General features: G+C 43.6%; 3 protein-coding genes across 6 annotated transcripts in view; 2 read left to right on the forward strand and 1 right to left on the reverse strand.

The window, feature by feature from the left end:
• LOC109427666 (serine/threonine-protein kinase Smg1) overlaps nt 1-12,118 on the reverse strand; it is a 98,216-nt gene extending 86,098 nt beyond the window's left edge. The window contains exon 1 of one of the 2 annotated variants that reach the window (XM_062845706.1): nt 11,979-12,118. The gene's annotated coding sequence lies outside the window, so the exon portion shown is untranslated. Of the gene's footprint in view, nt 1-10,847; nt 10,934-11,978 lie in introns of those variants that run through there. The other variant, XM_062845705.1, reaches the window with a different exon arrangement.
• LOC109431456 (ataxin-1) overlaps nt 1-23,094 on the forward strand; it is a 142,487-nt gene that overhangs the window by 38,181 nt on the left and 81,212 nt on the right. For 2 of the 3 annotated variants that reach the window (XM_062845709.1, XM_062845712.1), the window contains exon 1: nt 7-899. The exons of the other annotated variant lie outside the window; for it this stretch is intronic. The gene's annotated coding sequence lies outside the window, so the exon portion shown is untranslated. Of the gene's footprint in view, nt 1-6; nt 900-23,094 lie in introns of those variants that run through there. 3 annotated transcript variants of the gene reach the window in all.
• LOC134289701 (uncharacterized) overlaps nt 1-23,094 on the forward strand; it is a 68,499-nt gene that overhangs the window by 3,405 nt on the left and 42,000 nt on the right. The window lies entirely within an intron of this gene.

Consider the following 23,094-nt stretch of genomic DNA (forward strand, 5'->3'; position numbering starts at 1 on the left):
AGACACTCTACTCGGGCTCCGGCTCAGTCGTTTACCGACAACCGGCCTGCAAACGTGTTCGAATTGATTCGTTCAATCATTTTCGTGCCAAGCGTGGGCATCGGTTGAATTTCAGATGTGCATTAACAAGTTTTCTGATGCCGGAGATGCATGCAGTTTGAATCCCAGTGTGAGTGGGTGATATGCGTTTCTCGGTGATCTGAATTCAGAAAAAGTGCCCAAACATAGGTCGACGGAAACCAAGTTCAACGAGTTGTGCAACTATGATAATAATTCACGTTCTGAAACTTAATCGAGATTGATGAACGGTGTATAGAATTAAGTCATAAAACAAGTTCAAAGAAGCCAGTTGACGACTCTTTTATGATAATGTGCTAATATTGAATGCAGAGAGAATACGACGTTTCTAAGCTGCGGAACTGAGATCATACCCCCCTGAGATGTGTGTGAAGATTAGATATTTAGTACATGTTAAATAATTGCTTCTTAGCGCCGATACTTAAGCTGTAAGTGTGTGATAATAGTAAGTGCAAATTTGAAAATGTATTGATAAAAATAAATAGTAGCACACCGCTGTCGCTGCCACTTTGTGTATATAAATGAGCAGTGTTCTGTTCAGGTGTATGAGTGCAAAAAAGATTGTTGCTTCCACACTGTACTAAGTGAAGAAAACGAAACGCGAGAGAACCGGCCCGACAGCAGCGGCATCAGCGATATTTGAATGGGACGAAGTGGATGAATTATTTATTCACGTTTATTGAAAATCATAAAAGTGACGATAAATTGGGAAAAATTGAAACCAGTTTCGAGTCTTGTTAGAATAGTTCGTGGCGATCTTGCGCGGACGATCTTGAGAGAGAGAAGGTTGACCACTTGGAGGACACTAATCTCACGATAAGGTAAGTTTGGACAATCTTGTGTTTGTTAATTAACATGTATGTATCGATAATCTGATTTGGTATAATATGAAATTTATTCTAGCCAAGTTGCGCAACGTGTTGGATTTATCTTCGTGAAGATACATTGCGTATGGGTACTGATCTTCACGATATTCATTGTTTAATTTGGGGTCCGATTTGGGTCGTCTTAGTTTTGTTCTGTTAGTTTTCACTCAAGGAAGGTTTAAGAGGCAAAAAACATGTAAAAATTGAGAGTTTTTGAAAATCGGGTTTTCATACATTTTGAACGGGGACTTGGACTTGGCTAAAGATTTGAAACGTCAAAAAACGCAGTAGGCAAGACAAAGTTTGCCGGGGTCACCTAGTTTTTTTTTTTATAAAATAACGTAACAATATTTTCAAAATCGGTTTTCGTGCACATGTAGAGTATGGATCAAGGTATCTCCTGAATTTTTTTCAGGTGGAAAATGTTTTTCGTTTTTGCAGAAACCATTTTTTTAGTAAAATTTTGTTCAAAAATGGTTTCTGTGAAAACTATAAACATTTTCCATCTGAAAAAAAAATCAGGAGATACCTTCACACTTAAAACAGAATGCCGAGATCGGCTGTGCGGATCTCGGTTAAAGTTCATTTGCTGAAATCTCGGCTAAACGCTTGACGTTTAATGTTTGGTGATAGCGGCACCCATGGGTGCTGCTATGAATAAACTCGAGCTTTTGCTGATATCTCAGTTTAATTGCTGTTGCTGAGCGCTCGGCTGTGCGGATCTCGGCAAAAGAATGAAAATTAGCCGAGCTCATCTGAGTGTGTTGATCCATACTCTACATATGCACGAAAACCGATTTTGAAAATATTGCTTCGTTATTTTTAAAATAATTAAAAATCAAAAAGTGAGGAAATGGATCCAGTTTCGCCTTAATGGACTGGTGGATCGTCATTGTCTAGCTTCTAACAGATACAACAACTGTTACTGCAAAAAATGATAATAAACTGGTAAATCCGATTGGATGCTGATATCCGACCTGCAACTTGAGTAGTTATAGCATAAAATAGCCTGAATTGCAAAATGTCATTGGGATTAATATGACCCAGATAGCTATGCTAAACGTGCACTACGTAGGTGTGGTGCGCCTGATGTAACTCCTGAAGTAATTGGTTCACCATGCGTCTCCATGGCGCATGGCGCATAAAAATGAAATGTGATCACACTTTATTGTTTACCTTTTAAATCATGTTTGGAAATAAGCGGATCAATTAACATATGTTTTCATAGATATTAATCACAACATCTTTGGTTTACCGGCACAGTAAAGGCTGGGTATGCTGCGCAGTTCAGATCCCATTGGAATCCACTAGCCTCTGCCCAGCAACTCCTATCCCTACCTCCACGCGGTACCGGCCGGAAACTATGAGCAACCTTAGGGAAGATCGGGTAACCAACCCCGGTGGGAACTTTGGTCGTAGGCTGACAGGGAAGGGTGGGTTTGCTTCGGCAAACCTGAGCGTCTGTTCTCCAGGAGGAGCGGCTCACAACAGCGTCTGATCCCCATGTTAGGGGCGGCTGATATACGTCCGAGTGCCAGGGAAGGACTCTAAGCTCAACTGTGCACTATGGTCCTCCGGAAAGTAGGGGGTTGGTGTCAGGCCCTACGAGCCAGCCGTAAAAAACCATTGTAACGGAAAATCAGCAACAGAATAATACGAACCGAGACCAACGGCAACGACCCCAGCGAACAAAAAGGACTTGCGATTGGAAACTCGGTACGTGGAACTGCCGATCTCTCAACTTCATTGGGAGCACCCGCATACTCGCCGATCTACTGAAGGACCGCGGGTTCGGCATCGTAGCGCTGCAGGAGGTGTGTTGGACAGGATCCATGGTGCGAACGTTTAGAGGTAATCATACCATCTACCAGAGCTGCGGCAACACACGCGAGCTGGGAACAGCTTTCATCGTGATGGGTGATATGCAGAGGCGCGTGATCGGTTGGTGGCCGATCGACGAAAGAATGTGCAGGTTGAGGATCAAGGGCCGATTCTTCAACTTCAGCATAATAAACGTGCACAGCCCACACTCCGGAAGTACTGATGATGACAAGGACGCATTTTACGCGCAGCTCGAACGTGAGTACGATCGCTGCCCAAGCCACGACATCAAGAACATCATAGGTGATTTGAACGCTCAGGTAGGCCAGGAGGAGGAATTCAGACCGACGATTGGTAAGTTCAGCGCCCACCAGCAGACGAACGAAAACGGCCTACGACTCATTGATTTCGCCGCCTCCAAAAATATGGCCATACGTAGCACCTTTTTCCAACACAGCCTCCCTTATCGTTACACCTGGAGATCACCACAGCAGACGGAATCCCAAATCGACCACGTTCTGATTGACGGACGGCACTTCTCCGACATTATCGACGTCAGGACCTATCGTGGCGCCAACATCGACTCCGACCACTATCTGGTGATGGTCAAACTGCGCCCAAAACTCTCCGTCATCAACAATGTACGGTACCGGCGACCGCCACGGTACAACCTAAAGCGACTGAAGCAACCGGATGTCGCCTCAGCATACGCGCAGAATCTCGAAGACGCGTTGCCAGACGAGGGCGAGCTCGATGAGGCCCCTCTACAGGACTGCTGGAGTACAGTGAAAGCAGCCATCAACGACGCAGCCGAGAGCACCATCGGGTACGTGGAACGGAATCGACGGAACGAGTGGTTCAACGAAGAGTGCAGAACGGTTTTGGAGGAGAAGAACGCAGCGAGGGCGGTAATGCTGCAGCAAGAGACTCGACAGAACGTGGAGCGTTACAAACAGAAGCGGAAACAGCAGACCCGCCTCTTTCGGGAGAAAAAGCGCCGCCTGGAAGAAGCGGAGTGTGAAGAAATGGAATCGCTGTGCCGTTCCCAAGAAACACGGAAGTTCTATCAGAAGCTCAACGCATCCCGCAACGGCTTCGTGCCGCGAGCCGAAATATGCAGGGATAAAGACGGAGGCCTCTTGACGGACGGACGTGAGGTGATCGAAAGGTGGAAGCAGCACTTCGATCAGCACCTGCACGGCGTGGAGAACGTAGGCACGGGAGCCCACGGCAACGGAAGAAACGACGACGCCAGTGCAGCGGAGGACGGAAATGAACCAACTCCCACGCTGAGGGAAGTTAAGGATGCCATTCACCAGCTCAAAACCAACAAAGCAGCTGGTAAGGATGGTATCGCAGCTGAACTCATCAAGATGGGCCCAGAAAAGTTGGCCACCTGTCTGCATCGGCTGATAGTCAGGATCTGGGAAACCGAACAGCTACCGGAGGAGTGGAAGGAAGGGGTAATCTGCCCCATTCACAAGAAAGGCGACCATTTGGAATGTGAGAACTTCAGGGCGATCACTATTTTGAATGCTGCCTACAAAGTGCTATCCCAGATCAACTTCCGTCGTCTGTCACCTAAAACAAATGAGTTCGTGGGAAGTTATCAAGCCGGCTTCATCGACGGCCGGTTGACAACGGACCAGATCTTTACCGTACGCCAAATCCTCCAGAAATGCCGTGAATACCAGGTCCCAACGCATTACCTGTTCATCGACTTCAAAGCGGCATACGACAGTATCGACCGCGCAGAGCTATGGAGAATCATGGACGAAAACGGCTTTCCTGGGAAGCTGACTAGACTGATTAAAGCAACGATGGACGGTGTGCAAAACTGCGTAAGGGTTTCGGGTGAACTATCCAGCTCATTCGAATCTCGCCGGGGACTGCGACAAGGTGACGGACTCTCATGTCTACTCTTCAACATCGCGCTGGAAGGTGTGATGCGACGAGCCGGGCTCAACAGCCGGGGAACGATTTTCACAAAATCCGGTCAATTTGTGTGCTTTGCGGACGACATGGACATTATCGCTAGAACATTTGGAACGGTGGCAGAACTGTACACCCGCCTGAAACGCGAAGCAGCAACGGTCGGACTGGTGGTGAATGCCTCAAAAACAAAGTACATGCTGGTAGGCGGAACCGAACACGACCGGATCCGTCTGGGTAGTAATGTTACGATAGACGGGGATACTTTCGAGGTGGTGGAGGAATTCGTCTACCTCGGATCCTTACTGACGGCTGACAACAACGTGAGCCGTGAAATTCGGAGGCGCATCATCAGCGGAAGTCGGGCCTACTACGGGCTCCAGAAGAAACTGCGGTCGAAAAAGATTCACCCACGCACCAAATGCACCATGTACAAAACGCTAATAAGACCGGTGATCCTCTACGGGCACGAGACATGGACCATGCTCGAGGAGGACCTACAAGCACTCGGAGTTTTCGAGCGACGCGTGCTAAGAACGATATTCGGCGGTATGCAGGAGAACGATGTGTGGCGGAGAAGGATGAACCACGAGCTCGCTGCACTTTACGGCGAACCCAGCATCCAGAAGGTGGCCAAAGCTGGAAGGATACGGTGGGCAGGGCATGTTGCAAGAATGCCGGACAACAACCCTGCAAAGCTGGTGTTTGCAACTGATCCGGTAGGCACAAGAAGGCGTGGAGCGCAGAGAGCACGATGGGCGGACCAGGTGGAGCGTGACTTGGCGAGCATCGGGCGCGATCGAGGATGGAGAGCGGCAGCCACGAACCGAGTGTTGTGGCGTGCTATTGTTGATTATGTCTTGTCTTAATGATGTTGAACAAATAAATGTATGTGTGTATCTTTGGTTTACCACGGTTTTATTAATACTGTACGGAGTAGAAAATCTGCATTTGCCCGAAAACCACTGAATCAAATTTCAAACATCTCGTAACAATAATGACAATGTCATAGCCCGCATTTGTTGCGCAATCCACTTAATGCGACATACGTTTGTCCAAATTTGAACAGAATACCCAGGTAACCATTAAGCACTGTTCTAAGCATAACGGTCATTTATCAGCTCAGCTTTTCAGTGCTAAAAATCTCTATGTAAGCATTCCTAATTCTTATAGGCACTATAAACAGTAAGCACTAAAATAAGCCCAGTAAGACTATATGAAGCCTACAAGCTACAAAGAAGTTTATCAGTGCTGTCACAGGGCTTGGCGAACATGACGTTTATATCAATCAAATTGATTTCAACCAAAACAGGCTCAAGTTGGTCATGGTCATCATACATTTTAACATGAATGTTAACGGATCGGGGATCGGGATTATTTTTGTTGTCATTCGACGAGTGTTGTTGTCATAATCATCCTACTCGGCAAGCCTCGTTGGATAAATGTACGACTCGTGCTGTAAAAGTCTTCATTCTGCACCTTGTTGCGCAAACTACTTTAATGCAATGATTTTTCACAATACAACTCATTTTGGTTTCATAATGCACATAATACAAACACATGATGTCGGAAAAGTCGGCCATTATGATACAGAAATGAGTTATAGTGACCATCAACTTCAAATCTCCCTCTTTCAAGTCCCTCACGTTATCGAACCACTTACAGTGTATCGATATCATCGGAAGATATTCCGTTATTCAGTGTCTCCAAGACGCATCAGCCGAGTGTTTCGTCAAGATCCAACTGCTCTCTTCATTGAGGCCGTTCGATAGTCAGAGAGGAAACTGCTAGTGCTGAACACCTGCTGAACATCCCAGCGGAAAATGATTTGGCGTTAATGCCTCTTGACTTGATCTATCAAATCTAGCGGTTAGTTGTCGCGTGTTGATCATACTTTTCGCTTCAATGATCATCGTTTCTAACGTTCCAAGAAGCATCCGATTCTTCGGAAATTGTTCCGCGTGGCACTTCCACTGCTGTCGTACACTAAAACCCTCCTGATCTCATACCGCGATCCCATTTTCTGTATCGTACCTAATGTGCTTCACTTGTACAAAGCTGGCGTTCGATTTGAATATGTCGTATGTTTGCTGTGATTCCTATGTTGATACGACTATTCTAATTGAACGCCAAGGATATTCGTTTGTAAATCAATCATGACCATCACTGATGGTTACATGCTATTGCTGTGACGTTGTCTCGCCAGTAGCTAGGTTGCTTTGGTCTTCTGCTTTCACGGGTCTTGCCGTTTTGTTCTACGGCACCAACGATTCCGTAATGCCGATTAAAAGCACTTCATTCGATGTATAATCTACGTGTCATTCTGTATCTCCACTGACTTGCCTTAGGTGCGTTACATTTCTGTGGTATTTTCTTCCTGTCTGCAAAGATTGCAGCTCTGCATCCGATTTTTTCGAACTATTCATGGCCCAAACTGCTATCAAGTGTCTTCCTTTTCTATCCTCTTGGCTACAACAATGTCCCCTTCTTTCAAAACATCAGACGCGTGGCGGTCGCGCATCGTCTTCTAGCGTTTAATCATACAATTGTCACCTTTTTCTGCCAATCACAATCTCTGGTACTTTCTGTCTCTTGTACGCTAGGCTTGACAATTTGTTCCTTAGTACTCGATCTCGTGCAAATAACGCCGGTGGCTGAATCAGGCATTAAGTTTTACATGAGCTAGAAGTTCCTTAAATTCCTGAAATGTTACTCATTCTCTCAACCGCCCCAATAGCTTGCGGCCAGTAAGGTGTGGTTTTCCGCTGTACAAAACCGTATCCCCTGCAGAAGGGATTCGCTTGTGAATTGCGGGCCATTATCTGACCGCAACAATGTCAAAACGACTAAATGTTTCGAAAAGGGCTTGGACCGTGAGGTCTGCTGTGATTTGCTTCATCATTATTACCTCAGTAAAACGGCTAAACAATCGAGTATTACCAACATTTTATGGCCACTTGCAAGCGGTCCCAGAAAATCTCCTGCCCCCTCCGACCTCTTGTCCTCTTGTTGGGCGCACACCTCTCAACGATATGATCCAGAATCATTTCATCCAGTTTATGGTGTCACCAGCGTTTCACATGAGCCCATAGTCTCAACAAGAAATCCGAGAAAAGTTCTGAATTATTTTCCAAAATATGTCTGAATTGGTGGCGTTCGTATGTCCGCCGAAGAAATGGTTCAAAACAAGCATCGAGTTTAGATATGGCAGCTTCGTTATACGATGAATCTTTTAACACAGGGGATATAAAGGTGTTTATGCAATTCAGTATCCTAATTTACATTTTATATAACTCATTTTGATATCATAATGGCCATTTTTTCCGAACTGGCTCATTATGCAACTGAAATGAGTTGCATAATGAAAAATAGTTGTATAATGTTCATAATGCAACTCATTTGAGTTGCATTATGAACATTATGCAACTCAAATGGGTTGCATTATGGGAAAAATCATTGCATAAAATTTTGTATGGAACTCGTTGCAAAACTAAACTGCGTAAAGGTTTCGGGTGAACTATCCAGTTCATTCGTATCTCGCCGGGGACTGCGACAAGGTGACGGACTCTCATGTCTACTCTTCAACATCGCGCTGGAAGGTGTGATGCGACGAGCCGGGCTCAACAGCCGGGGAACGATTTTCACAAAATCCGGTCAATTTGTGTGCTTTGCGGACGACATGGACATTATCGCTAGAACATTTGGAACGGTGGCAGAACTGTACACCCGCCTGAAACGCGAAGCAGCAAAGGTCGGACTGGTGGTGAATGCCTCAAAAACAAAGTACATGCTGGTAGGCGGAACCGAAAACGACCGGATCCGGCTGGGTAGGAATGTTACGATAGACGGGGATACTTTCGAGGTGGTGGAGGAATTCGTCTACCTCGGATCCTTACTGACGGCTGACAACAACGTGAGCCGTGAAATTCGGAGGCGCATCATCAGCGGAAGTCGGGCCTACTACGGGCTCCAGAAGAAACTGCGGTCAAAAAAGATTCACCCACGCACCAAATGCACCATGTACAAAACGCTAATAAGACCGGTGATCCTCTACGGGCACGAGACATGGACCATGTTCGAGGAGGACCTACAAGCACTTGGAGTTCTCGAGCGACGCGTGCTAAGAACGATCTTCGGCGGTGTGCAGGAGAACGGTGTGTGGCGGAGAAGGATGAACCACGAGCTCGCTGCACTTTACGGCGAACCCAGCATCCAGAAGGCGGCCAAAGCCGGAAGGATACGGTGGGCAGGGCATGTTGCAAGAATGCCGGACAACAACCCTGCAAAGCTGGTGTTTGCAACGGATCCGGTTGGCACAAGAAGGCGTGGAGCGCAGAGAGCACGATGGGCGGACCAGGTGGAGCGTGACTTGGCGAGCATTGGGCGCGATCGAGGATGGAGAGCGGCAGCCACAAACCGAGTATTGTGGCGTACTATTGTTGATTATGTCTTGTCTTAATGATGTTGAACAAATAAATGTATGTATGTCGTTGCAAAACTCGATTTTTTCAGCACTCTTCGTATTTATCCAACTCGGCAAGCCTCGTTGGATAAATGTACGACTCGTGCTGAAAAAATCAACTTTTTGCAACTCGTTACATAAATAACTAATCTGGTAGGTTATCGTAAATGTTCCTCAAAATGGAGCCACCCATATAAAGCAACTTCGATCTTTTATCGTACTGAGATTTTATATTTTCCTATTCGAAATGTGAGTCTTCTTTTCGAAATCCAAGTTTCTTTTCCATCTCGTTCAAGTCAAAGGAAGTTGTGATGCTTCACCAGAAGACTAGAACGGTTTAATGCTGAGTGGTCCACCATCAGCATCGGAAGCCATGATGGATATGTCACTTAAAATTTTAAAGTGGTAAATCTCAGCCATTACAGCGATTATTCGGATCACACTCTCAATGAGTGTGATAATATTTTTCAGCTGCGTGACCGCAGAATTAGCCGTTTAATATCACTTAAACAGGTAAACAATTCATACTTTTGAATAATCCAAACATCAAGAGCTTGCGAAATTCACATTACACTAGTTTACAAAATGAAACGAAAGTCGTGAACTTTTGTCAACGACCAAAATTTTTGAAGTACAATTTAGCCCTGATTTCGAAACCGTGCTTAAAAAAATTTTAAGTAGAGTAGTTTTTGAGTTTTAGCTCAATATCGAGTTTTACACCGTACCTACACCGTGCTACAATGAATGGAAACCGTCATCATCATCATCAATATCGAGTTTTACAACTTTTAAAAATATGGAATTTAATAAAATTCAAATATCTTGCGTTTTGTTCAACAAATTTCAAATCTTTTTTCATAAATTAAAAGCTGAATACAATACCATTCGATCATCTGAATGCAGGTTTTGCGTCAGATTGATGAAATTCAAGATACTGGCGAGTTTTAAGGACGATCTCCCTAAATTTTAGCCAAATTTCCAAAAATATAATAAGACATGTATTTTTTTCAATAAGAAAAAAACAATCTAAAAATTCTTTCTCAACGTTTATTTGACATATCATATGTAGGCAAGCTACAGTAAAAATTCAGCTCAATCGGAGCATTGATTACGGAGAATGAGATGTGTGAAATGAGTGACGTTGCTTAAAAATAGAACAAAAATCGATTTCAAATCATCAACCTTGTATGGAAAGTCGAAAAAAAATCCGCTCTACTGTATTTTTTTTCTTCACGTTTTCGAACTCAGGGCATGATTCTACACCAAAAATGATCATCAGCTTACCGAGTTCAAAAATGCTGTAAACTAGTGTTATTATTCAAATATATGAAATCATCACTTCATCGAGTCAGTCACCCCATCCAGCAGCCATAATTGGCAACTCTGCCTCAAGTTACCTTTACGACAGCGTATATCGCACTGAGGCTGCCGTCGGTACTGCACACATTGATGATTACTTAGATAGAGTGTTCTGTTCACTCCGTTGATGGCGAAGGCACATAAATTCATGCATTTTGTTTGTAACAATTCTTAATTCATTATCAACTCTTCCCCTCCACTGATTAGTTGTTTTGTCAATGGACGTTCAGTTTCCAGTACTTATCGGAGTTGATAAAGAGGGAAAGGTGTGAATGCCGGTCGTAAGAGCTCACCTCAATCGATGAATGGACTTAGATAAGTACACGTACCTGTGTGATGATAACAGCAAGTGCGATCCAAAATATGATAGGTAGTCCCCATAGTAAAGTCGACTCCCTTGTGTTGTGTTTCAATTTGTTAGTAGGTTCAAACGAATTATAACTCGTTATCACGCATCATCACGTTTCCAGTTGTGGGACCGCCACCGATGACGACTGTGGAGCCTCTGTATTGATGTTAGTATTCGCCTTGACGGAGGCTCTCTGAGAGAATTGCGCTGTGCGTGAAATCAATTTTTTTTAACATGGGAAAGGATAGGAGCTGCATTTTCAAATGCTTCTAAAAAATTTTAAGGACTTCAGATTGAAAAAAGTGTTAATGTTTTGCAATATACTTTCAATTAGCTACATTATAACTGGTTTAAGACAAAAGTTTTTAAATCACAATGTTATGTCTATAATATAGCGTATCAAAATCTCATTCGATAACATTAAGAACGTTTTGCTTGAAAAAATTTCTATAAAGAATTAGAAGCATTTGAAAATGCAGCTCCTATCCTTTCCCATGTTAAAAAAAATTGTTTTCACGCAAGCGCAATTCTCTCAGAGAGCCTCCGTCAAGGCGAATACCTACTCAATCTACTCTCTGCGAGCTCCGGTTTACTCTTTGCTTGTCTCTGTTGATGATACTGTTCAGCGGGGTTTTTTTCATCACTCGTTCGAACTTGTTATTATTTGTTTCGGTATATAAACAGGCATTATAACAACAGAAACAACAGAGTATGCAATACAATGACACCATTCGAAGTAATAGAGTCGCAGTCGCCAAGTGCTCTGATTTATTTTTAGAACCGTCTTTCATGAACATGTACGGTTCGTCATCATGTGTTATTCTTGGTTCTTTTTGGCAAATGGTCAACGCATGCAATCTTCTGCGTCACTGGACGATTCTATCTTGCAAGCAAATAATGACCATTGCCATAAATCCAGTGACGAGGAATGTATCTCATTGATCCATAAATCTGTGGTTTTGCAGTGTATTGCTGCACGCCATTTAGAGTATTTTTAAAATCGATCTATAAGTGTTGTACATCAATTGACCTTAATTTGTTTAGATTTGAGATTCCATTGAGGATCTGTACGAAAGTAATCAACATTCTGACCCAAACGACCCATACCTACTGCTAAAGATTCTGGTTTCTAGATCGTTGTTGGTCTTCTTAGGTGTGCTGCTGTCGAGTCGAGATGATAACTGCACCCACCGCAGCACCGGTTTACCGGAATGTCAACTTTTTTTCGTCATTCGTCGAACACACGCAAACAATTTGCTGACTGATACACGCGCGAGCAAAGTTCTACCGTACGTACACGAGAACTTGTTGCGCGTTTCACAAGCTCCTTCCATCAGTCCGCACAGTTCTCTCACTCTCTTTGCTGCAAAGCGTACCTATAGTCTGTCTGTGGGTATGTCGGTATGTCGGTCGGTACATACGGTCGTTTGCGGCAACAGGCAACAATTTATTCGTCGCTGCCCGTTTAGTGTGTTTACAACAATCGGTTGCTTTATTATAGGCTTCGTTGACTCATAAGTAAGTAGGTGTGCATTTGAAACGAAACGACTACCCCTTTGATTTATTTATTCTCCAATGAAAATTAGAAATTTATATCGTTTCGTATGCTGAATTTACGTCTGAAGTCGAGAGTGCAACCTTAAGGACTTCGGTGGGAACTTCGGCCGTACGCCGACAGTGAACTTTTGCTTCTAAAAACCTTAGCATCTACAGATATCTCTGTATCATCGGAAGCACTCGCTCACTCGCTGATCTACTGGAGAACCAATACACGTAAGCTGGGCGCAGCTTGGCAGCTCGATTCGGTTTGATCGCTGCTGAAGCCACAACATCAAGATCATCGTAGGAGACCTACTTACACCCTTAGGTAGCGTAGCTGACAGAATGCAGATTATCGAGCGAAACGGGTTTACGACTTACAGTTCCAAATGACCCGGAAGAAGTGATCAAGCCCGTTCTTACTTGGCTTGATCTTCGCTACCATCCAGTTTAACCAGCGTTCGGTGCTTGAGCATTTGAAGGCCAGGGCAGAAATTGGACACCACTTGGTCACGTGGCTCAACAGGCACCATCCTCGCGAGGGATCCGTTTGTATTCCAGCCGGTATAGCCAACACCCCCATCCTGTAACCCTCCGCATGATCAAGAGATCCCTGGTCCATTCTCAAGATATACGGAAGTTCTATTAGAATCTCAATGCATCCCGCAACAGCTTTGTTCCACGAACCGACGTGTGTGCAGGACGGGAGCAGACGTGTGTGCAGACTGCAGGACGGGAACTTCTGCACAGATGAACGTGAAGTGATTGTGAGGTAGAAATAGCATTTCGATGAGCACCTGAGAACAGCAAACAGCAACAAAACGTTAGTGGAAGTCGTGCCTTTACTATGGGCTCCAGAAGAAGGAAAAAATGCTGGCGGTGGAATCGGGAATCGAACCTATGTCCTCCATATGGCGGTCTGCATACAAAACCAAAGTGTTAACTTCAAACCTACGGGGCCAGCAGGTTTATTTTATTTGAGCCTTGATTTCAACCAATCTTTTGAGTCTCCAGAGAACTTTGCATTGCATTTCAGATTTAAATAATCTTGCATTTTTGGCTCAGGTTTCAGGGATTTGTTAACTATATCAAAGCCAAACCACATGGGAATATTACTTGCCTCAACTTTCCAGACAGAACATCATTTTTGTATGCAGCATCTATTATGATCAGATGATTGCTTCTCCTAGATTAAAGAGAATAAGCCCAGCAATTCCCTCACGTCAGAAGAAAGCACTCAGAAAAGAAAAAAAAATGATCTCTCGTCTATAAACTGTTTAGCTGCTTAACTATTATGCCTAAAATTGGAGCCAATGAATAAAGGTTACCATCATCGACTGGCTGGCTGGCTACCGTTAGATAAATTAAGACTCTTTCGCTGTTGCGTGCTAATGGTCCAGGTTAAGTGGTTGGTGGTGGTCGCGCCGCCGCGCCGGTCCGTCAAATCGACTAGAAAAAATGCAACTCATTTCTGTTTCGTTTTTTTTTTGTTTCCCCGTCATCCTCTGAACTTTCAAAGTCACGGTCGTGTTGAGAATCCGCCAGTCAGTAGTGCGGTGAATAAAATCTCGCTGATACGAGTAACTTTTCAATGGAGGCAGTTCAAACAAGACTGTGGAGAATTGAAACCCTGAGGCGTGACCTACGACCGGCGTAGCGTACAGTGTACTACAATTTGTTTCATATTTAACGGTAGATATTGAAGACTTTTTAATAACGTATTAACTAGTTGTCATCAAATTGATATGCATTTCAGCTTCAATACGTTACCTGGTAAATTGGTTTCTTCCATCAATCTAGTCACGACCCATTAGAACCTTCAATCCATACATATTATTATACAATGAATTATTATTTTCGTGGTTTCTAGTATACACGATAGCTACCATTTAAACCGAACCTGATTTATGCGATACGCTGGCAGCTCAATTAAACCGGTTTTCGCTCGGTTTAATCATCTTCGACAATTAGACGGTCTAGAATCGCCGCTGCAACACAAACGCCCCAGTCGTTTTCGGAAAATTTCCATTACGAATTTCAATCGCCTTTGTTATCAACTCGATTACCTCATCACCAGCTATATAGGTAAACACTGTTACTCAGGACCGTCTCGGAGATACAAACTCTCTGTGTGAGTCAATAGCGCCCGCTGAGCTGAGCCTTCGTGTGTTGAGTGGCGTGGATCTGCCACCGAGAACCAGATGTATCACACGGTAATACAGGTCACATTTATACTGGTGATTTTAAAGTCACCTAATTTGAAAATCCACAGCAAGAGGCGTTTTCCTTAGTATTTATTTGTCGGGAAACGCTAGCGTTTCTCTGGATTTGTTGCATAAAACATAGTCATAAAATCCGTACACAGCTAGTCGCGTTCGACGATTTTTACTGTTATGTTATCGTTTATCTGTCGAGCTTCAACAAAGCAACAGAATTTTAAAGTTACAGTAGACGTTCGATAAGTGCAACATGTTTACAATTCAGTTACCGAATGTAATTCGCTAACTGCAACGACTGACAGACGCCAAATCGTTGTCAACTCATGTTGGCTGCCGCCAATATGTACACAAAAATATCGCGTTGCAGCTGTAGTGCATCAGAAAAACATGGCAACGCAGTAGACATTTTCATTTTGACAGATAGCGGTGCGATAACTGAAAAATTGTTGCACTTAGCAGACTTACAGTTAAAGCGTTTGCACCAAGCGAAAGTCTACTGCACTAACTGTAAAAAATATTTATCGGTTGAGATTTCGGCAAATCCTTATAAAGGGCTAGTAATTACGTCTGCTTGTCTGTGACTTGGCTATGATTTGTGAGATCTAGCGACCGTATGTACGTACGGCTTCCCTCGTTTGCTCCAAAACATTTAATGAGCTAGATTTGTCGGATTTGCCTGTCAGGTCGTCGATTCTAATCACCCGGGGTGCCCGCCAGAACACAGTTACGAGTCTGGTTTCTTTTGGTTCTAAATACACCATCAACCATGACGACCGTCGTCCGCACGTTCATTACATGCATTGACTCATTTCCTCTTTTAACCATAAGCACAAATGGCGTGGAGTGGGGCATATGCCAAGTAAAAGAATGCGATATTTACATTTTTCAGGCGATTCTATCACCACCTCATTGTTTTCGTGAGGCAGATTTCGTACTAGCAGTTATTGATTGTAAATATGTCTGCTGGTCGCAGAGGTTCTCGAACCTTTTCACGATTAGTGTTGAACTACTTAACAAAAGTCATTGAACAAATTAAATTGTTTTTTAACAAAGTCAAAAACCTCCTTGGAACGACAACGGTTTTATTCTTCCCTACGTTTCGGCAATGTTTATTGTCATCATTCAGGGGAACTGGGAGATTTCATTCTAAAATGTTAGCTCCCTATTCTTGTTTTTTGACATTGTGGGAGCTTACAATCTTTTGGTTCGTTCTGTGTCTGTAGTCTTTGCGAAGCGGTGTCTGTTTGATTTTTTTTGGTAGTACGTTGGTGTGCTAAAAATACGGTAGAAGCTGAGTATGTTGCGTAATTCAGATCCCATTGTGATCCACTAGAAGCATCACCTATCTCTACCTCCGCGGAGTACCGGCTGGAAACTACCTAGGATAGGATACGACAACTAGTCAGCCCAAAAGAGACCAATTTGGGGACCAATAATCTTAGCAACGCGGAAAAACAAGACAGCAAGCTGTGAAATTAGACAGAGAAGTTGCAGGTGTCACATCCTATCCTAGGAAACTACGAGCAACTTTAGGGAAGAGCGAATAACAAACCCTGGTGGGACCTTGGGTTTAGGCTGACAGGGAAGGAGGGATTTGTGGAAAATCAGCAACAGCATAATACAAACCGAGACCAACGGCAACGACTCCAGCGATCAAAAAGGACTTGCGATTGGAAACTGCGATTGGATCTACAGGAGGACCACGGGTTCGGTGTCGTAGCGCTGCAGGTGTGTTAGACAGGATCCATGGTGCGAACGTTTAGAGGAAATCATACCATCTACCAGAGCTGCGGCAACACATGATTGATATGTAGAGGCTCGTGATCGGTTGGTGGCCGATCGAGGAAAGAATGTGCAGGTTGAGGATCAAGGGCCGATTCAACTTCAGCATAATAAACGCGCACAGCCCATATTCCGGAAGCAATGATGATGACAAGGACGCATTTTACGCGCAGCTTGAATGCGAGTACGACCGCTGCCCAAGCCACGACTAGGGATGTAGTACCGGTAGTACCGGTACCGAAAATACCGGTATTACCGACCAAATTTTGGTACCGAAATACCGGTACTGACTGAGCCTTGGTACCGGTACTTTCGGTACCGTGAAATCTCTCCCGAAGTGCTGTAATCTGGTCATTAGTATAGCCAATATGCAATGCCAATAAACGAAAACATTTGAAACCAAGTGCTTTGTCAAACAAACATATATGCAACCTTTCTGAAAATCCAGGATATCATAGCAATGATCGATTTAATGAACGTTGAATTTTGGATATGAATTCACTAGCTTGAAATAAAACTCGTTAGATTAGGGTTTCTTGTTATTTCTTATGTTTTTAGAATCCGTTGATAGCCTCATCAAGGAAAAATAAGTTAAACCTTCTTCCATTTTCACCTTGCAGCTATCTATCTGATTTAGGTATAGTTGTTCTTGTTTCATTTCAGATTGACCGAGATACTGCCTATGAAACTGCGTAGAAGCTAAAGAATAGCTCCAAAAACAGTATTCAAACAACTAATTTATTTCTATATTTTTTTATCTATCTATATTTTTTTAAACTTAGCATTTTGTTTAGCTTATATGACTTCCTTGGAAATCGGAATTCACAAATAACTGGTAAATTGTGGATTTCTAGTGCAAAATAGATTATTCTTTATTTTAGTGAAAAATTTCCCAGTACCGGTATTTTACCGGTACTACCGGTCAGGGTTGTTAATAGTCATCGGAGCTGAAGCATAATCACTGACGACAACGGGTAATAAAAAGTTAGCGTCACTGAGTCAGCAGCTCTTGAATATTTTTCTTCAAACACCGTCAGTCAGTTTGCTGGTCGTGACGAAAAAGTTTTGCCGTTTCTCTTTATTGGCATTTTCGTCGAGTTGCTTGCATCGCCCTGTTCGAACGAACGAATAATCAGCCTCACGGGAATGGCTGATCAGAAAAAAAAATACAAAAATGAAACACGCCTTTATTTGGAATCGAACCAAAAACCTTCGGATTTGCAGCACATCAAGCATACCAACAGAGCTAATTCAACAGCTCGGAAGCATCAAGGCTAAATCGTCAATAAAAGCTTGACTGGTTCACCTTTCGTCTGCAGTCGGATGCCATGTGACGAATGCATGTTCGTTTTTCGTCGTTGCAAAAGGAGACAAAAGAGAATGACGAAAACTATAGCTCCCTGTTTTATTTTCGGTTCGTCCTCGTCGTGGTTTCTTCGTCGGTCGACGATGATGGTGCAAGTGACGGAGTTTTATTTGGTGACGAACTTTTTTAGTTTTTCGTCGTTGGTCAGCGACGAAGCTGATGGTTACCAACCCTGCTACCGGTACTGTCAGACCCAGTACCGAAATACCGGTACTCATCAAAAGTAGTCGGTACTGCGACCCCTAGCCACGACGTCAAGATCTTCATAGAAGATCTAAACGCTCGGGTAAGGCAGGAGGGGGAATTCAGACCGATGATTGGAAAGTTCAGCGCCCACCAGCAGACGAATAAAAACGGCCTACGACTTATTGTTTTCGCCGCATCCAAAAATATGGCCACACGTTGCACCTTTTACCAACACAGCCTCCCTTATCGTTACACCTGAAGATCACCACAGCAGACGGAATCGCAAATCGACCACGTTCTGATTGACGGACGGCACTTCTCCGACATTATCGACGTCAAGACCTAGCGTAGCGCCAACATCGACTTCGACCACTACCACTCTGACTGATGGTCAAATGCGCCCAAAACTCTCCGCCATCAATAATCGGTACAACCTAGAGCGTCCAAAACAACCGGATGTCGCCTCAGCATTCGCGCAGAATCTGGAGGCCGCATTGAGAGACGAGGGCGAGCTCGATGAAGCCCCTCTACAGGACAACTGGAGAACAGTGAAAGCAGCCATCAACGATGCAGCCGGGAGCTCCATGGGGTACGTGGAACGGAATCGACGGAACGAATGGTTCGACGAAGGGTGCAGAACGGTTTTGGAATAAAAGAACGCAGCGCGAGCGGTAATGCTGCAACAAGGGACCCGGCAGAACGTAGAACGTTACAAACATAAGCGGTAACAGCAGACCCGTCTCTTTCGCAAGAAAAAGCGCCGCCTGGAAGGAGCGGAGTGTAACTAAATGTAACTGCTGTGTCGTACCGAAGAAACACGGAAGTTCTACCAGACGCTCTACGCATCCCGCAACGGCTTCGTGCCGCGAGCAGAAATATGCAGGGAAAAGGGCGGCGGACTCTTGACGGACGGACGTGAGGTTCGGCGGTTCTGCACGGTATGTTGCGAAGAAGGATGAGCCACGAGATCCCTACATTCTATGGCGAACCCAGCATCCTGAAAGTCGGAAGGGTACGGTCTGCAAGAATGCCAGACAACAACCCTGTAAAGTTGGTGTTCACTACTGGTCCGGTTGGCAGACGTGTGGCACAGAGAGCACGATGAGCGAACGGAGCGTGGAGCGTGACCGAGGATGGAGAGCGGCAGTCATGAATCGAGTATTAGGCGTACTATTGTGATTTGCATGGTGTTAGAGATAAATCGATTTTCGCGATATTAAAAGTTTAGTTTTTAACCGAATGAACAATACCAAAACCAGCATAGCAAATCAACTGAAGTTTTTATATGTATTAAGTGATTTAACTTCTGAAGAGTTAGAAATTGAAAATCCTTTTAAACGACGGGACGACAACGGTGCATGATCAATCTGAGGTTCAGTCCTTCGGTACCGCATCCTCTGACTTTGTTGACAATGTAGCTCAAGTATCTATACTGGACGCACATGTATGTTGCAAACCATAAACGTTGTCCACGCGAATGATGATGACAACGAGAGGCTCAACACAAAAGAGAGAAGACGCATTCCCGTATTACTTTCGCACGATATCTGCGCCAATGAAAGCAATGACCAAGACGAGCCAACGACGAAGAAACATGTTGTTTCATTTTCCCGGAATTGCATAAAAGACATGCGAAGAGAGAAAAAACTGCCCTGCCTGAAGGGAACCGAGAAGATCTCTAATGACGTAGTGCAGTGTTGTGATCAGATCGGCAATTCGTTCAATCTTTGTTTGCTTTGTAGACGCCTGTGCTTGCGTTGCGGTTTAAGCGATCGGTCGTCGCCGTGGAGCCATGAAGCGGACGGACAAGAATTTTAAATCAAACACGATCAGCGTGACGATAATAATAAATGATTTAACCTCATTATTAATTGATATTATTTCTCTCCGTAATCATCAACCGAACCGAGCGACGACGCGACGTGTGTGAGTCGAGGGTACGTCGTGGTATGAAAATCCGGGAAGAGCAAACGCGAAAAACCTTCCTTACTAGGTGTAGCCGCAGAGAGTCATCATCACTGGCGTATATCAAGAAGACGACGACGCTGTCAGATCAGCGAACCGTGCAGCATTCCTATCCTATCCGCGTCTACGCTTTGTGTGGCTCGTTCGTAAAAGTGGAATGCACCGCGTCTTCATCCTGATCTTGGTCCGTCCGTCCGTCCATCGGGAAGATCCATCAGAGCAGACCCGAGACCAGACCAGACCATGTCGTGCTGCTACGCCAGAGAGCAGTAAAGATTCGTTTGGCCGCTTTTCTTTTGTGGTTTTAAATCGTCGCTCGCTAATTCCATTGCGATCCTTGTGCTGCTTGCCCCAAGCACGACCCCCCTCAACCAGCACGACGAAACGACGACGAAGACGAAGTTCTGTGATCTGACAAAGTTATGTGTGTGACCTGCGTCGTCGTCGTCGTCGCCGTATCCGTCTTCCTTGGATACCGAAATGCCAGGGAACGTGCGGGAGGCGGGGAGATGTGTCGAGCGGTGAAGTCCTATAACAACACTTCGAAAGCAACGTAAACACACAACACGGCAGCAATATTCGAAATCGTCGGCGGCCGGTGTGATGAGATAAGATAGCGGCTCTGGCCCCGGTGGTCATGCGAAGAACGAACGAACGTAGGTATGTATACGGAACGATCTGGTTGTTGTACGTGCATCAGAGCTCGCTCACTAGCTTTTTTTTCTCTCACACTTGGTTCCTCCAGATCGTGCGTTTTTATTTAATTCGGTGGTTTAACCTTGATAAGTGGATTCTTCGGAAAACCATTCGGAATAGACTTGTTGCTGATGGGATCAGATAAGGTTCTATTGAAAAATGTGAATGCTGGTTGTTACTTTAAAAATGTTATTACTTGTCTAAATATTGTTGTTTATGCATTTTGCGTTAAACTTTTACTTCCTGAACGTATTTAAACATTTGTAACGCTCAAGCGTAATCGAATAGCCTACTTTCAGGACATTTCGAACTACACGCTAAGATCAGCTCTGTATTTTCCCCATATTTTTGCTGAGTTCTCAACAGCAGATTTAACTCGACTCGCTCGGTTATCCTTTTTGCTGAATACTCTGTAAATGTGTAAATGAGTTGTGCAAATGAGCTGTCAAAAATTACAGATGAATTACCGCGTGTACCGAGTTAAATCTGCTGTTGAGAACTCGGCAAAAAGAGGACCTCAGTGAAAAAATTAGTGATGAGTTAGAAAATCAGAATCTTAGTGTGTACGATTAACTTAAAGACAAGTAACCGTTGCCTAACACAGGCATCAAATCGTAGACGCCTCATAATAAATCCAATTCGGAGTGCCGCATTCAGTTTCAAAATCCATCTAGGAAACCTCGTCATTCTGAGATTAGATTTCGTTATCCTCTTTAGTAAGGAAGGACTCATTTATGTTTTGTGTTGTATGCGGTAATTTGTGACGTTCAATTTTATCGTGCACTTGTAATGTTCTATCTATTGAATTTGTTGAAACATTGCGTCCAACGTGGGATCCGTGCATTTGTAGTGATTTAATTATAACTTGTAACAGGACTTAAATTCTTATATAGCCGACACTCGCACATCTTGATATTGAAGGGACCGTCGAGAAAGGGAGAGATATAATTGAAATGCGAATTTGTACAACATTTTATTTCACATACTCTTTTCCATCAGGAATTCCTCCCGGGATTCCGCCAGGGACTCAGCTCGATCCTCCTTCATTTCTTTGAAGCCGGAATTTTTTCAAGCATTATTATATAGTTTTTTTTTCTGGATATCCTAGGTCATCCGAACTATTCTTGATTTTATATCCTAAAGTCTACGGGTGTAACGGTAACTTATGTCATTATAAAAAGTTACGATTTGTAAACTATCATCTCCAGTAAGTCTTCTGAAACTTTAATAGACAGTTTCAGATCAGTTGGGATATCCCAGGTCATCCAAACTGGTCTTAAGTATAGGTCCTAAAGTCTATGGATGTAACGGTAATTTCTTTAATTAAAGCTTATTTTTGTAATCTATCATGTCCAGTAAGTCTTCTGAAAGTTCAAAAGACAGTATCAGATCGGATAACCCAAAATACCCCGAAAATTTCTAAGAATGCCTTGTGATCTTCAACTATGCAGTGAACATGATTGTCTTTGTAGGGTTACTCTATGTAGCGAGAAAGAATTTTTTATACAAACGTTAAAGCGAAGACATGAGGAAGCCACATCTCGAGTACAAATCTGGAGAACCAAAAGACGGTTTGCGCTGAATAGTTGATCAACTTTTTAAAACGAACGAATTGTTATTTGGCTCTTGAGATGTGTTTTCTTGAAAATTCAAGGTGTGGCTTCGTCTTATCTTCACTATTGCTTTTTTTAATCTGTATTAACGAGATTTTTAGTCCTAGGCTAGTTCATCTCGGGACCCACGCTTTACTTCCCTTCCGAAGGAAGAACTCACATTTTGCGAGTTTGTCGGGAGTGGGATTCAATCCCAGGTCCTCGGCGTGATAGTCTAGTGTTCTAACCATCACACTAGGTCCGCTCCACATTCACCATTGCTGGAAGTTCTTAGCTGTAGGGAAGTTTAGTAATCCTGAAATATCTCAAAGGTATTTTGGAATGGCTTTGAGTTTCGTAGAAGTTCACAAATCTGAGTGGGTTAGACTAGGTAACGTAACTATTTATAGCACAAACAATGACTATAAAGAATGCAGATTTAAAAAAATGAGTTTCATAAAAGTTTAAACAAGCTTAAGAGGAAACAAACCATCATCCTTTACCAGAAAAACAAAAGCATTTTTTTTTTTTCACTGAAATCACAACCAAATTTAATAAAGTTTTATCACTGTTTCCTTCTCACAATCTGGATAACAGTGAAATGATTTTCAATGGCGGTTTTTAGATTTATAGCAAGCAAACTGCATTTGAATGATTGATGATTGCTGATGACTGAATGACGGTTATTTGAATCTTAAATGTTTCAAAGGTTTCAAACAATACCTTCTAGTCTTTGAAGAATATTAGCAAATATGGTTCATTATGTATCATTATTCAGTGTAGCAGGCTAGCTTCGCAAGTGTAGATATAAAGTTGTGTACTCCATGAAAGGCTGGGTGCCCTGAATTACATATCACAAAATTATCATAAAGTGACCCTTAA

This window comes from Aedes albopictus, chromosome 1, assembly GCF_035046485.1.
Source record: "Aedes albopictus strain Foshan chromosome 1, AalbF5, whole genome shotgun sequence".
Lineage (NCBI taxonomy): Eukaryota > Metazoa > Arthropoda > Insecta > Diptera > Culicidae > Aedes > Aedes albopictus.